Genomic DNA, 11,278 nt, shown 5'->3' on the forward strand with positions numbered 1-11,278 from the left:
TTTCAGAAAGCTGCAGATCTCAGGACCCAAATCATTTCAGAAAGCTCGAGACAGACCCGCGCGCTCCAGACCTCATTACTCAAAGTCCTGTAATTATGTTTATTTTGCCAGGAGTTTGTGAGCAGAATAGCGACTGATCAGTGTCTCAGCAGCAATTGCTGTTCTCCTGGTGAACGAGGAGCATCAATGCCCCACGTATAAATCACTTGATGCTCCTTGTTGGCACCCGAAACAAAAGCATGCACCTGTGACCAACTGGATCATAGACGTGGCTGTTTTAAAACACAGTTCAGCTCAGCCAAACACCAGACTGCTCACTCCTCATCACGCTTGCTGACTGCAATGAGAGGAGGAGGGCATTTAGTCAGTTTTGTTGGAGAGGCACGACAATATCAGCGTCTGCAGATATCGGACATTCAAAAGCTAAACATCAAACTGGTGCCACATATTCACACTCCAGTCTCCTCTTCTCCACTCGTCTGTGATTGGGGAATAATAAATATAATAACCTGAAAATGACGGGAAAAACATCTTCTCTCAAATTCACATTTGTGTTTTTCTGTATTTGAAAATTGTGAATATGATGAACTTTGAATATATATTGTATATTTCTGACAGAAGATGGCGGCGCAGGCAGCGTGAAGGAAACTCGTGAGAACGGCGCAACCTGATCAGTGTCGTGCTGCAGTTACACTGCCAAACACTAGCTGGCGCCGGGGCTTCTCTCTCACCTGCCGAGAGGCTGAAAAGGGGAAGCTAGAGTTATAGTTTGAGCTGATAATTGAACAACAGTTCCATTCACTGAAACACAAGTCAGCAATAACGGCTCCCAAGGTGCAGCACGTCAGGCTGCGCTTTGCTTCAAACCTCTGAATCAAGCTGGACTTTCTCGTCCGCTGAGCTGTGGTTGTTCTTCCGTACCAGCGACTGTCAGACGTGTTCTCGCTGTCCAGAGAGGAAGATAAAAGTTCCACAACATCCAGGAAGACAACATCTGTCAGTCACATGACTTAGATACACGACATCAAGAGCGTATTGGAAAAGAAGTTGATATTTAGTTGTTTCCATCAACCTTCTCCAACGGGACACTTTCAGATCATGAAAGTGGCATGAAAGCGAATCCCTCTGACGAACGAGTGGTTTTGTGAATCTGTGCAGGGGCAACTGGTCAGCGCTGGTGTTCGTGCTGCTCGGACCTCCTGCCTCCTCTGTGCTCCACTTTTCTCTGACAGGAACCAACAAACAATATCATTTTAATTTTGCATGCATGTCAGTTTCAATCACACCATACAAAACCAAGTCCACCTGAGAGGCACTTTAAATGTGATTCATATCTGCAAGTAAATCAATTCAACATGTTAATTTTACACAATCCAATCAAACGAATGAGTGATATGTGAACTGACGGGTGAGTCCTGTCTGCTGTCTCCAGCTCCCCCTCCCCCTCCTGAAGCTGCCCTTGCCCACGGTCTGTTGGTATATCAGGCTGCAGAAGCCATCAAGTTAATGCCCTCTATCAACACCTTATTATCAGACACGGTCATGCTCCCTGCAGCAGATGAGAGTGATGCCAGTTGTGCCTAATGCCTGTGAGTGGAGGCATATCTGCATGGCCAGACAGGCTTAACAGGGACAGGTAGCATTTAACACCCAGCCCACACAAACATTACATCCCGACTTTTAATGGCTACAGGATCCTGCCACATTACCAGCCAAAGAGCAGCGATTGGATCGAAAATTAAAACCCTTTCAACCTGAGCAGATGGAGCTGGGGGGAGAAATGAAAGCGAGATGATAAACACATGTAAGCATGTGTGCTTGTGGGTGAAGTGTTGCCTGCTGCCCGCCGCCACCGCCGCTTTGATTCTCAGCCAGTAGAGATGCAGCAGGCCTGAGCGCACACAAGGTTAACAGATATAGAGGAGACCAGTAGGATCGCTCAGCTGAGGGGGGACCTCCATGACTTTTCCTTTCCACTCTTCATCTTGTTATCTGCAATTATTAAAGAGTGGGGTGTTGCTAGTCGCACACGGGACCTTTGCAGTCCAAGCGTGTAACTGTCACACAAATCGATGCGTGTGGCCGGAAGCAAACACGTGAGGGTGTCTGGTGGCGGTACAGAGGGACACAATTATGAAAATGGCCTCATGCTCTCCGTCCATGATGGATGGAGGTGCTGCTGATGAAGGGGAGGAACAGAAATGAAGATCGCAGCAGGATGTGAGGGCGTGTTTTCAACACACACACACAAAGGGTCACATGCCTGCACACATACATAAACAACTTCCTTGGCGCATTAGAGGGTGTGAACATGAGCTAGATAATGAAGAGAATATTGATTTAAGGAGCAGATATTCTCGCGTCTCCCAGCCTGCCCATTCATATCGTTACAGCAGAAGCAAACGCTGTTAGCACTAATCTCTGCTGACGCCACCAGACCAGTCACCAGTCATTATTAGCAGGTAGAATGGAGTCAGTGGGAGGAGGAGCAATGTGATCCTGCAGTAAGAGCGGTGTCACCTAAACAGCTTCCCTCAGCACCTGCTGTGATTCATGCAGCTGGAGAACTGTTGAAGAAGTCTCTCTTTTGGCAGAAGTGATAGGAACACATTCTACTTTGGCCTCTGGAGACTATCCGCGCAGAGCAGCTCATCACACTGCAGTGCACCTGCTTGTCATTGCCTCCCAAGCCAAGTCAGAATTTACAGCCTGGTCGCGGGTCCGGCCACATCTTTGTTGTTCAGCTCTGTGGGGCTCCTTCCTTGTGGGGCTGCACACACAGAAACAGAGTAGTTAAGGTGGGCGGGAATCGTGGTTGACTCGTCTCTGCAACATTGCGTGGACATCGGGGGCGGTGCCTTTGGGGTGGCAGACCGGGGTGGTGGTCCCCATCTTTAAGAAAGGGGACCAGAGGGTGTGTTCCAACTATCGGGGGATCACACTCCTCTGCCTCCCTGGAAAGGTCTACGCCAGGGTGCTGGAGAGGAGGGTCAGGGCCATAGTCAAACCTCAGATTGAGGAGCAGTGTGGTTTTTGTCCTGGCCGTGGAACGTGGACCAGCTCTTCACCCTCACTAGGGTGCTGGAGGGGGCACGGGAGTTTGCCCAACCAATCCACGTGTTTTGTGGATCTGGAGGTTTATGACTGTGTTCTCAGGGGCACCCTGTGGGGGGGTATTCCGGGAGTATGGGGTAGATGGCCCCTTACAAAGGGCCGTTCAGTCTGTCTACCGGAGGAGTGAGAGTCTGGTCCGCGTTGCCAGCAGTAAGTCGGACTTGATCCCGGTGAGGGTTGGACTCCACCAAGGCTGCCCTTTGTCACTGGTTCTGTTCATAACCTTTATGGACAGACTTTCTGGGCGGAGCCAGGTGGTGGAGGGGGTCAAGTTTGGTGGCAGGAGGATGTGGTCCTCTTAGCTCCATCAGGCCACGACCTCCATCTCTTGCTGGGACAGTTTGCAGCCGAATGTGAAGCGGCTGGGATGAGAATCAGCACCTCCAAGTCTGAGGCCATGGTCCTCAGCCGGAAAAGGGTGGTTTGCCCCCTCCAGGTTGGGGGGGGGGGGGGGGTCCTGCCTCAGGTGGAGGAGTTTAAGTATCTCACGGTCTTGTTCATGAGAGAGGGTAGGATGGAGCGAGAGATTGACAGGCGGATTGGGGCGGCATCTGCAGTGATGGGGGTGCTAAACCAGTGCATCATGGTAAAGAGTGAGCTTAGCCAAATGGAGAGGCTCTCAATTTACCTGTCAATCTACGTTCCAACCCTCACCTGTGGTCATGAGCTCTGGGTCATGACTGAAAGAACGAGATCACGAATACCAGGCAAGGCAGTTTTCTTTGTAGCCTGTTTTCACCACCAGTTTGTCTCCAGGCTTCATGGCATCATAACAACATCCTCGGCCCTCAGAGCCTCACATCGACTGAGGAGAAACTACATAGAAAACCTTTAACAGGGAAAAATCTGAGAAACCTCAGGGTGAGGAGGGGAGGAGGATCCCTCACCAGGAGGGACAGACGTGCAGTAGATGTTGGTACAGACAAGAAAACAGTTTACAATGCAGAATGGAGGGAACATAGAAATGTTAGTAACAGTTGAAGAAGGAAGCTTCTGGAAGGGGAGGCAGGGAGAGCAAGCCAGCTTGATGGGGGACTGGATGGTAGACTGGTTCATGGGAGGGGAGGCAGGGAGAGCAAGCCAGCTTGATGGGGGACTGGATGGTAGACTGGTTCATGGAAGGGGAGGCAGGGAGAGCAAGCCAGCTTGATGGGGGACTGGATGGTAGACTGGTTCATGGGAGGGGAGGCAGGGAGAGCAAGCCAGCTTGATGGGAGACTGGATGGTAGACTGGTTCATGGGAGGGGAGGCAGGGAGAGCAAGCCAGCTTGATGGAGGACTGGATGGTAGACTGGTTCATGGGAGGGGAGCGCAGGCCAGTGTAACAGTAGGGGATAAAAGGGGGGGGGGGGGGCGATGCAGGCGGCGGTTGGGGCTCTGGTGGATCTGTGGAAACACAGAGAGACTGAGAGACACCAAGGACAAACTACAAAGTGCAACAAGTAATGAGAGGAGGAGAGAGGAGAGGAGAGGAGAGGAGAGGAGAGGAGAGGAGAGGAGGGAAGGGCTCCATGTAACCAGACGTGTCCTCTAGCAGTCTCAGCCTGTAGCAGCATAGCTATCAATGGTTCAGAGCTACCTGAACCAGTCCTGACTGAAGGCTCTGTCATAGAGGAAAGTCTTAAGCCTGGACTTAAAAGTAGTCAGAGTGTCTGCCTCTCTGACCCATGGAGAGATGCTGGTTCCACAGTAGAGGAGCCGGTACCTGAAGGCTCCACCTCCCAGTCTGTTTTTATTGATACTGGGAATCACTAAAAGACCTGCATTCTGGGAGCGGAGTGCTCTGGTGGGACAGCAGGGACTAATGAGCTCTTTCAGAGAGGATGGAGCTTTATCATTGAGAGCCTGATGAGTCAGCAGAAGGATTTTGAAGTGGATTCTAGATCCTACAGGAAGGAGAGAAGCTAAAGTGGGAGAGATGTGTTCTCTCTTCTTAACTCCCGTCAAAACCCTCGCTGCAGCGTTCTGGACCAGCTGGAGACTCTTTAGAGAGTATTTAGGACATCCTGACAGGAGAGAGTTGCAGTAGTCCAGCCGAGAAGTGATGAATGCATGCACCAGTTTCTCAGCATCACATCAGGGGTTTAGGTCGGGGAGGTCGGACGTAGGCCTATAGTTGGCTAACACATCTGGGTCAAGAGAAGGTTTTTAAGTAAAGGGTTGATGACAGCCACCTTAAAGGCCTGTGGCTCATAACCTGTGACTAAGGAAAGATTAATTTGATTTAATATAGAAGTGTTGACTAGAGGGAAGGCATCCTTAAGGAGGCTTGTCGGGATGGGATCCAGCAGACAAGTGGCTGACTTGGAGGAACCGACTGCAGAAGTTAATTCTGACAGGTCGATGGGGAGAAGCTGTCCAAGTATGCACCAAGTCTGGGAGGTGCTTCTATGGGGACTGTAGTCTGTCCTCCATTACTGGCAATCTTCGTTCTAATATTCACAATCTTTTCAGTAAAGAAAGAAAGGAAGTCGTTACTGCTGAGAGTTGGGGGGATGCATGGCTCAACAGCACTATGGTTCTTGGTGAGCCTGCCCACGGTGCTGAAGAGGAACCTGGGGTGGTTCTTATTCTTTTCTATCAGGGACGAGCAGTAAGCGCTTCTAGCATTACGGAGTTCTTTTGATATATTAATAAACTCTCCTTCCAGGCTTGGCGGACTTCCTCGTGCTGGCTGGAATGTGTCTTCCTTTCCAGTTGTCTGGTCTTCTGTTTCAAGGCACGCAGCTCTGGGCTGTACCAGGGAACTATTCTTTTCTTTTTTTCTTCAATCCCAATCAGACCAGGCTTTCCCCAGAGGAGCTCCAATTGTCTATGTAAGCCATGTTGTTACCTCAGCACCACCTGGACATCCAGCGATGGAATGAACGCATGCGGCTAAACATGACGTCACTCGCTAAATTGGGCAGCGGGCCAGAGAAAACTACGGAGTCCGACATTGTTTTAGCGTAGTTGCCCACCGAAGCCATGTTAACTTTAGTTAATTCCGACAGGCGAAGCCGGGTGTCATAGTGCCGACATGTATCACAATCTTACTGTATTTAACCTCACGTTTTGCCAGCAGCTTTAGCCTCAACGTCGCCCGCTCTGGCCCCTGGGCTGCACTTCATGCTCGCTGGAGTCTCCACCTTCACGTTGCGAAGAACAGAACTGCCAATGACTGATGTCGGCTTCACAGCGGGGCTGCGAGCAACAGAGCCGACATGAAGAGTTTCACTCTCAGCGGGTGTGTCGCTGAGTGGGGAAAAGCGGTTGGAAACATGAAGGGTTGGTGGGCAAACACGGGCTCACTGCGTCTAGGTTTCCGTCGTGATGTCACCCAGCGGGACTGGCTAGTTTCCGGCTGCTCGGGAGCTGCTAGCGGTGGCTAGGCTAGGTGGCTCCGCTCCCGCTAAGGTGGACTGAGAAGCTCCTGAAGCTAAGGGACTGGCGCTAGCCTCCATGGTGCGGAGCCGGTACTCTAAAGCCTGATTTATGCTTCTGCGTCGTGGCGACGCCGTACCTACGCCGTAGCCCCTACGTCGTCATTGTGCATTTATAGTTCTGCGTCGAGGGAACGCGTTGCTCTGTAATTCACCGCCAAGCCACTAGAGGGGTGTGGCTTTATCTTCGTATGGTTTTGGGGGACTCTTGTCGAATTCCTTAGTTTTCTTCCGGTCATAGCACATGGGTCAGAGACAGAGACAACAATGGAAGTTGTAAAGGTGGTCATACTTGCGAACCTCCTCGATAACTCTTTCTCCGGCTTGGTCCATTTTTATTTTTGCGTGTTGCTCTCACCACAGAAACTTTAAAAATGGCGGTGTAGTTGTGCTGAACCGGAAACGTAGTGTGAGCGTACCAATCACCCTCCATTGACGTTTACATCACGATTTTTTGGAGGTGCACGTTGGGCTACGGCGTAGGGGTCTGCGTTGACGGCATAGGTACGGCATCGCCACGACACAGAAGCATAAATCAGGCTTTACTCACGTAGCCTCGCCTCCAGGACTACAAACAAATTACACTTATTACACTAAAGGAGGCAGAGGAGTCACTAAACATCTGGCACATGGAGCAGGAGAGGGAGGGAGAGGCGGAAAGAGAGAGAGCGGCCATAGCTAGTATGCTAAGGTGAGCTAGTGGACCTGTGGCAAATATAAGAAATAGAAAGGGGAATTTCAGAGAAAAGTCCTGCTAAAGAGTTAAGTGACAGAAACCTCTGTATTACACCAAAATGTAGTATACAGTGGTGCTGAAAGCGATTAAGTTAGCAGTACACCTGAGGGAGGATTGAGAGTCGTCTTCTTCTTCTTCTTCTTCTTCTTCTTCTTCTTCTTCTTCTTCTTCTTCTTCTTCTTCTTCTTCTTCTTCTTCTTCTTCTTCTGTTTTTACGGCGGTTGGCAACCAACAAGATGGAGCATTACCGCCCTCTTCTGTCCCATCGCGGAACACCATCTTTCCCTACTTCGAACCCCTACAACTAAATCCTAACCCTAATCCCTAAACCTAAATCCTATCATACAGTCCTGTATCCCTCAAATAATCTAAAGAACCCTAACAAGCTCCCTATCAGGATTTGGAGTCAAACGCAACACAGCGACAGTATTACAGGCAGGAAATGACGCAACACGCTCACCGTAAGTCTCGAGGAGGAGCCAGCAGGCCAAAATGAGTTTCCTCCTCAGGGAGGCTGGGCTCTCCCTTAGAGACAGGGTGAGAAGCTCAGTCCTTCAGGAGGGACTCAGAGTAGCTGCTCCTCCATGTAGAGGAGTCAGTGGAGGTGGTTCAGGCATCTGGTGAGGACGCCTCCCTCAGGAGGTCTTCCAGGCATGCCCAACCGGGAGGAGGCCTCAGGGCCGACCCAGGACACGCTGGAGGGATCATATCTCTGGGCTGGCCTAGGAACGCCTCGGGGTTCCCCCAGAAGAGCTGGTGGACGTGGCTGGGAGAGGACAGTCAGGGCTTCTTTGCTGAGGCTGCTGCCCCCACGACCTGGACCAACCGGATAAGAGGAGGAGGACGACAGGAAACGATGGGACTCTTTCAATATCACCGCCATTATCATTGCTGCTCATTAGTCTGATTCTCCTTCAGTTCCTGATCCATTTTCTCTGTAAAAAGAAATAAACTAGAGCTCATCCATGAACTTCATATAACTGGTAACATGCTGGTTGAGCTCCAGGTCACCTGACCCAGGAAGGCAGGCGAGGTGACTTCCTGACGGTCTGCTCCTTCTGTTGTCAACTAAAGATATAAACTTTGACAACACATTCAATGGCAGAACTGTAGCACCCGCTCACCTTGTCTGAGGTCAGCTTGGCACCTTAAAGTGAATGAAGTTTACTGGCTGGGTGATGTCATAAAAACAACGACATCAAGAGGAAGTTATGACATCAGAGGCAGGTGTAAAGGATTCTGATTCTGAAGAAAAGATTCAACAGGCTTCTCATTGACCTGTGACCTTTTGATCCGCCTCCCTCTTGATTAGGTGTGCTGGAGAGAACAGCAGCAGGCACGTAGTCACGCACGCGTTGGTTTAATGGTTTCACTGGTTTTCTGGCTGCCCTGGCAGACTGGACCAGGAGTCCCAGTCAAAGTCAAGTTCCTCAGGTGCTCCTGAGAGATCCAAACTGGACTCATCAGGTGGCTGATGATTTGGACACCAAGAGCAGCCCACTGGGATGTCTTTGGTGGCTTTAATGAGGACGTAGCATGGTACTTTATGGAGACGTTCAAGACCGGCGTGTTGATTAGCTGTGATGGTTCCTGCCCTTTATCAAAGACACTCACCATCCCAACCATAGACTGCTAGAGTGGCTGCCCTCAGGCAAGAGGCTTCGCTCCATCAGAGCCAGGACGGAGAGGCTGAAAAGAAGCTTCTTCCCCCAAGCCACTCGGATCCTGAACTCTTCATTACACACTCCCTTAACTGACTGCACAACACCCCCTTAACTGACAGCACAACACCCCCTTAACTGACTGCACAACACCCCCTTAACTGACTGCACAACACCCCCTTAACAGACTGCACAACACCCCCTTAACTGACTGCACAACACCCCCTTAACAGACTGCACAACACCCCTTTAACTGACTGCACAACACCCCCTTAACTGACTGCACAACACCCCCTTAACAGACTGCACAACACCCCCTTAACTGACTGCACAACACCCCCTTAACAGACTGCACAACACCCCCTTAACTGACTGCACAACACCCCCTTAACAGACTGCACAACACCCCCTTAACAGACTGCACAACACCCCCTTAACTGACTGCACAACACCCCCTTAACAGACTGCACAACACCCCCTTAACTGACTGCACAACACCCCCTTAACAGACTGCACAACACCCCCTTAACAGACTGCACAACACCCCCTTAACAGACTGCACAACACCCCCTTAACTGACTGCACAACACCCCCTTAACAGACTGCACAACACCCCCTTAACAGACTGCACAACACCCCCTTAACAGACTGCACAACACCCCCTTAACTGACTGCACAACACCCCCTTAACAGTCTGTGCAGCACTGGACAATTTCATTTCACTGCTCACCTTACCTGTTCACATGTTGTTCAGAGCCTCTGTTACCTGCGTCCTTGCACATAGGAGTCTTTTTATTGGAGTGTATATTTATCTAATCCTATTTTTATTTTCTCTTTACCATATAGCATTTTTTAACTTTACTATTATTTTTCTTCCATACTCGTGTTATATTTATATTCAGTTTCGCTTGCACAGAAGTCACTTTCATTTCACTGCCACTGTACCTGTACATTTAGGCATGTGACAAATAAAACTTGAATCTTGAATCTTGTCATTACCATTACTTGGTGCACTTTGTAGTTTGTCCTTGGTGTCTCTCAGTCTCTCTGTGTTTCCACAGATCCACCAGAGCTCCATCTCTCTCCTCCAACCGCCGCCTGCATCACCCCCCCCCCCTTATTCCCTACTGTTACACCGGCCTGCGCTCCCCTCCCATGAACCAGTCTACCATCCAGTCCCCCATCAAGCTGGCTTGCTCTCCCTGCCTCCCCTCCCATGAACCAGTCTACCATCCAGTCCCCCATCAAGCTGGCTTGCTCTCCCTGCCTCCCCTCCCATGACCCAGTCTGCCATCCAGTCCCCCATCAAGCTGGCTTGCTCTCCCTGCCTCCCCTTCCATGAACCAGTCTACCATCCAGTCCCCCATCAAGCTGGCTTGCTCTCCCTGCCTCCCCTCCCATGACCCAGTCTGCCATCCAGTCTCCCATCAAGCTGGCTTGCTCTCCCTGCCTCCCCTCCCATGACCCAGTCTGCCATCCAGTCCCCCATCAAGCTGGCTTGCTCTCCCTGCCTCCCCTCCCATGACCCAGTCTGCCATCCAGTCCCCCATCAAGCTGGCTTGCTCTCCCTGCCTCCCCTTCCATGAACCAGTCTACCATCCAGTCCCCCATCAAGCTGGCTTGCTCTCCCTGCCTCCCCTTCCATGAACCAGTCTACCATCCAGTCCTCCATCAAGCTGGCTTGCTCTCCCTGCCTCCCCTCCCATGAACCAGTCTACCATCCAGTCCCCCATCAAGCTGGCTTGCTCTCCCTGCCTCCCCTTCCATGAACCAGTCTACCATCCAGTCCTCCATCAAGCTGGCTTGCTCTCCCTGCCTCCCCTCCCATGAACCAGTCCACCATCCAGTCCTCCATCAAGCTGGCTTGCTCTCCCTGCCTCCCCTTCCAGAAGCTTCCTTCTTCAGCTGTTATTAACATTTCCATGTTTCCTCCATTCTGTGTTATAAACTGTTTTCTTGTCTGTACCAACATCTCCTGCACGTCTGTCCCTCCTGGTGAGGGATCCTCCTCCCCTCCTCACCCTGAGGTTTCTCAGATTTTTCCCTGTTAAAGGTTTTCTATGGAGTTTCTCCTCAGTCGATGTGAGGCTCTGAGGGCAGAGGATGTTGTTATGATGCCATGAAGCCTGGAGACAAACTGGTGGGGAAAACAGGCTACAAAGAAAACTGCCTTGCCTATGTCAGTTGATTTAACTGACATTGAACCGTCCCTCCACTCCAAGTTTTTGGTCCAGATGGTCTTAACTAGTGTCTGGTTTTACTCTGGTCACTTTGGTTCAGACCAAACGAAACTCAAAAGTCTGGAACGGATGAGGTTGTTGGGAAAGTCTCAGCTGTGTCACCAA

General features: G+C 50.7%; 1 long non-coding RNA gene across 2 annotated transcripts; it reads right to left on the bottom strand.

The window, feature by feature from the left end:
- Positions 1–354: 354 nt before the first annotated feature.
- Positions 355–7,410, bottom strand: LOC147269782 (uncharacterized). 2 transcript variants are annotated; one of them, XR_015111602.1, is made up of 3 exons: positions 7,376–7,410; positions 2,542–2,770; positions 355–1,225 (listed from the first exon to the last, which is right to left on the bottom strand). It is a non-coding gene; the product is annotated as an uncharacterized LOC147269782 (long non-coding RNA). The 2 variants fall into 2 exon arrangements; XR_015111598.1 differs by lacking the exon at positions 7,376–7,410 and adding an exon at positions 6,166–6,402.
- Between the last annotated feature and the right edge of the window lie 3,868 nt (positions 7,411–11,278).

Source organism: Aulostomus chinensis, chromosome 2, assembly GCF_037954235.1.
Source record: "Aulostomus chinensis isolate RoL2024-O1b breed Wild chromosome 2, RoL_Achi_v1.0, whole genome shotgun sequence".
NCBI classification, from domain to species: Eukaryota; Metazoa; Chordata; class Actinopteri; order Syngnathiformes; family Aulostomidae; genus Aulostomus; species Aulostomus chinensis.